Here is a 5,399-nt window from a genome sequence, read left to right on the forward strand (position 1 = left end):
TGCTCTGCCCAAGACCACAAGGAACTACAAAGGGTTGTGAATGTAGCCCAATCCATCACGCAAACCAGCCTCCCATCCATTGACTCTGTCTACACTTCCCGCTGCCTCGCCAAAGCAGCCAGCATAATTAAGGACCCCACGCACCCCGGACATTCTCTCTTCCACCTTCTCCCGTCGGGAAAAGGATACAAAAGTCTGAGGTCACGTACCAACCGACTCAAGAACAGCTTCTTCCCTGCTGCTGTCAGACTTTTGAATGGACCTACCTCGCATTAAGTTGATCTTTCTCTACACCCTAGCTATGACTGTAACGCTACATTCTGCACTCTCTCCTTTCCTTCTCTATGAATGGTAAGCTTTGTATAGCGCGCAAGAAATAATATTTTCACTATGTTAATACATGTGACAATAATAAATCAAATCAAATCAAAATCTCTTTGGCAACAACATTTTGGTCATCAGACCTAATATCTCCTTATGTGTCCATGTCAATCTTCGCCTGATAATGCCCCCTGCAAGAGGATGTTCAAGGCATGGTGGCACAGTGGTTAGCACCGCTGCATCACAGTGCCAGGGACCCGGGTTCGATTCCCAGCTTGGGTCACTGTCTGTGTGGAGTTTGCACGTTCTCCCCGTGTCTGCGTGGGTTTCCTCCGAGTGCTCCGGTTTCCTCCCACAGTCCGAAAGATGTGCGGGTTAGGATGGATTGGCCATGCTAAATGTGTGGGGTTATGGGGATCGGGTGGGGGGCGGGGGGGAAAGGCCTGGTAAGATTCTCTGTAAGAGAGTTGGTGCTGACTTGATCGGCTGAATTTTATTTAATTCACTCATGGGACATGGGTGTCGCTGGCTGGGCCAGCATTTATTCCCCATCCCTAGTTGCCCCTTGAGAAGGTGGTGGTGAGCTGTCTTCTTGAATCGCTGCAGTCCACGTGCTGTGGGTTGACCCACAATGCCGTTAGGGCAACTTTGTAGCCATTGATAAAACTGAGTGTCTCACTTGGCCATTTCAGAGGGCAGTTAACCACATTGCTGTGGCTCTGGAGCCACATGTGGGCCAGACCGGGTAAGGACGGCAGATTTCCTTCCCTGAAGGACATTAATAAACCAGATGGGTTTTTCTGACCATGGTTTCATGGTCATCAGTAGATTCTTAATTCCAGATATTTTTTTATTGAATTCAAATTCCACCATCTGCCGCGGCGGGATTCGAACCCGGGTCCCCAGCTAAGTTTCTGGATTGATAGTCTGGCGATAATACCACTCGGCCATCGCCTCCCTTCTGGAAGAGCCTCTTCTGCGCTGTAGGGATTCTATGACTTTATGTCGGGATTCTAAGGCGCTATATAAATGCAAGTTGTTGCTGCTGGCGGTGTTTTAAACTCGTTCACGAGTTTCTCTTCATTTCTTTGATTTGATTTATCATTGTCACATGTATTAACATACAGTGAAAAGTATTGTTTCTTGTGCGCTATACAGACAAAGCATACCGTTCATAGAGAAGGAAAGGAGAGAGTGCAGAATGTAGTGTTACAGTCATAGCTAGGGTGTAGAGAAAGATCAACTTAATGCGAGGTAGGTCCATTCAAAAGTCTGACAGCAGCAGGGAAGAAGCTGTTCTTGAGTCGATCGGTACGTGATCTCAGACTTTTGTATCTTTTTCCCGATGGAAGAAGGTGGAAGAGAGAATGTCCGGGTGCGTGGGGTCCTTGATTATGCTGGCTGCTTTTCCCCGAGGCAGCGGGAAGTGTAGACGGAGTCAATAAATGGGAGGCTGGTTTGCGTGATGGATTGTATTAACATACAGTGAAAACTATTGTTTCTTGCGCGCTATACAGACAAAGCATACCATTCATAGAGAAGGAAATGAGACAGTGCAGAATGTAATGCAGAATACAGTCATAGCTAGGGTGTAGAGAAAGATCAACTTAATATAAGGTAGGTCCATTCAAAAGTCTGACGGCAGCAGGGAAGAAGCTGTCCTTGAGTCGGTTGGTACGTGACCTCAGACTTTTTGCCGCTGGAAGAAGGTGGAAGAGAGAATGTCCGGGGTGCGAGGGGTCCTTAATTATGCTGGCTGCTTTTCCGAGGCAGCGGGAAGTGTCGACGGAGTCAATAAATGGGAGGCTGGTTTGCGCGATGGATTGGGCTTCATTCACGACCCTTTTTGGGGGTTTTCACAGTAACTTCATTGCACTGTTAATGTGAGCTGACTTGTGACACTCATAAATAGACTTTAAACTCAAACATTAAACTCTCTGTAGTTTCTTGCGGTCTTGGGTAGAACAGGAGCCATACCAAGCTGTGATACAACCAGAAAGAATGCTTTCTATGGGGCATCTGTAAAAGTTGGTGAGAGTCGTAGCTGACATGCCAAATTTCCTTAGTCTCCTGAGAAAGTAGAGGCGTTGGTTGGGCTTTCTTAACTATAGTGTCGGCATGGGGGGGACCAGGACAGGTTGTTGGTGATCTGGACACCTAAAAACTTGAAGCTCGCGATCATTTGGCGACTGGAATCAGCTCCTGACACGACCCCTCCGAGGAGTTTGGGTGAAGGTTTCAGGGATGCTTTCTACCTCGCTGGAGATGCCTTGTTCTGTGACAGAACACAAAGGAAGCTCTGTTCACAATGTCCACCCTGATCCGACCTGTAACCGTTACAGGAACTAACCCTCTCCACAGATTCTGCACCGTCGCTCGCTGCTGGTCCCTTACTGGGCTTTCTCTGATAATTATTTAAAGAAAAAAAAATAGATTTAATCTCACATAATTGACTCCAGAAAAGCAGGAGGAAAAGCCAAGGATTATTTTATTTCAGGGATTCCGATTCCTTACAGCAACCAGAGCTTTGTGGATGGTTTCAACAGTTTATTTATGAGTCACAAGTAGGCTTACATTAATGAAGTTACTGTGAAAATCCCCTAGTCGCCACACTCCTGTTCGGGTAACACTGAGGGAGAATTTAGCACGGCCAATGCACCCTAACCAGCACGTCTTTCGGACTGTGGGAGGAAACCGGAGCACCCGAAGGAAACCCACGCAGACACGGGGAGAACGTGCAGATTCCGCACAGACAGTGACCCAAGCCGGGAATCGAACCCGGGTCCCTGGTGCTGTGAGGCAGCAGTGCCAACCACTGTGCCACCGTGACAACCCATATGGTAATGGGGGGGGGGAGGGGTAGGGCCTCGTAAGATGCTCTTTCGGAGAGTCTATGCAGACTTAAGGGGCTGAATGGCCTCCCTCTGCACTGTTGGGATTCTAATTGCCCCGTGAGAAGGTGGTGGGTGAGCCACCATCTTGAACCCGCTACAGTCCCTGCGGTGTAGGTGCACCCACAGTGCTGTTAGGAAGGGAGTTCCAGGATTTTGACCCAGCGACAGTGCAGGAACGGTGATAGATTTCCAAGTCAGGATGGTGAGTATTTTTTACAGTAAGGTGTCTAACAAGAGCAGGTTAAAGTCCAACAGGTTTATTTGGTAGCAAACGCCAAGCGATTGCTACCAAATAAACCTGTTGGACTTTAACCTGCTCTTGTTAGACTCCTTACCGTGTTTACCCCAGTCCAACGCCGGCATCTCCGCATCATGAGTATTTTTTTATCCAGACTGTGGGAGGAAACCGGAGCACCCGGAGGAAACCCACGCAGACACGGGGAGAACGTGCAAACTCCACACAGACAGTGACCCGAGGCCGGAATTGAACCCGGGTCCCTGGTGCTGTGAGGCAGCAGTGCTAACCCACTGTGCCACCCACAATGGATGGGAGGCTGGTTTGCGTGATGGATTGGGCTTTGTTCACGACCCTTTTGTAGTTTCTTGCGGTCTTGGGCAGAGCAGGAGCCACACCAAGCTGTGATACAACCAGAAAGAATGCTTTCTATGGTGCATCTGTAAACTTTGGTGAGTGTCGTAGCGGACATGCCTGATGCATACCCTAACCTCTCCCCAATCTGTGTGTGGATCTCCTTCTGCATCTGCATTTTGATAGCGTTTTAAACCAAATATAATGAATCATTCAGCCTTGTGGCTGGTTGCTGTGTCCTTGCTTGGGAGGGGGAATTGGAGCAAGCATGGGAAGTTTTTAAGCTTGACACATCATTGACACTAGAAAGGATATTATTAAACTAGAAAGAGCGCAGAAAAGATTTACTAGGATGTTACCGGGACTTGATGGTTTGAGTTATAAGGAGAGGCTGGATAGACTGGAACTTTTTTCCCTGGAGCGTAGGAGGCTGAGGGGTGATCTTATAGAGGTCTATAAAATAATGAGGGGCACAGATCAACTGGATCACACAACCAGAGACCACTGTCCATTCATTCAGAGTGATAACTACCAGACAGATCTTCAAATTCTCTCTCCAGGCACAAGTCAGCTCTCAGAACTCCATTATACTATGGTAAAACATTAGTTAGGCCACACTTGGAATACTGTGTACAGTTCTGGTCGCCTTATTATAGAAAGGATATTAAACTCGAAAGAGGGCAGAAAAGATTTACTAGGATGTTACCGGGACTTGATGGTTTGAGTTATAAGGAGAGGCTGGATAGACTGGGACATTTTTCCCTGGAGCGTAGGAGGCTGAGGGGTGATCTTATAGAGGTCTATAAAATAATGAGGGGCACAGATCAGCTAGATAGTCAATATCTTTTCCAAAAGGTTGGGGAGTCTAAAGCTAGAGGGCATAGGTTTAAGGTGAGAGGGGAGAGATACAAAAGTATCCAGAGGGGCAATTTTTTTCACATAGAGGGTGGTGAGTGTCTGGAACAAGCTGCCAGAGGTAGTAGTAGAGGCGGGTACAATTTTGTCTTTTAAAAAGCATTTAGATAGTTACATGGGTAAGATGGATATAGAGGGATATGGGCCAAATGCAGGCAATTGGGACTAGCTTAGTGGTTAAAAAGTGGGCAGCATGGACAAGTTGGGCTGAAGGGCCTGTTTCCATGCTGTAAACCTCTATGACTCTGTGACACATTCTTTCCTGGTTTAGTTGAAGTGTGACCGGAGACATGTGAAACCGTCAGGTTCCGCTATTGGAGGGAGGGTTTTTGATTTGATTTGATTTATTATTGTCACATGTATTAACATACAGTGAAAAGTATTGTTTCCTGCGCGCTATACAGAGCATACCGTTCATAGAGAAGGAAAGGAGAGGGTGCAGAATGTAGTGTTACAGTCATAGCTAGGGTGTAGAGAAAGATCAACTTAATGCGAGGTAGGTCCATTCAAAAGTCTGACAGCAGCAGGGAAGAAGCTGTTCTTGAGTCGGTTGGTGCGTGACCTCAGACTTTTGTATCTTTTTCCCGAAGGAAGAAGGTGGAAGAGAGAATGTCCGGGGTGCGTGGGGTCCTTAATTATGCCGGCTGCTTTGCCAAGGCAGCGGGAAGTGCAGACAGAGT

Source organism: Mustelus asterias, chromosome 24 (genome assembly GCF_964213995.1).
Source record: "Mustelus asterias chromosome 24, sMusAst1.hap1.1, whole genome shotgun sequence".
Taxonomy (NCBI): Eukaryota; Metazoa; Chordata; class Chondrichthyes; order Carcharhiniformes; family Triakidae; genus Mustelus; species Mustelus asterias.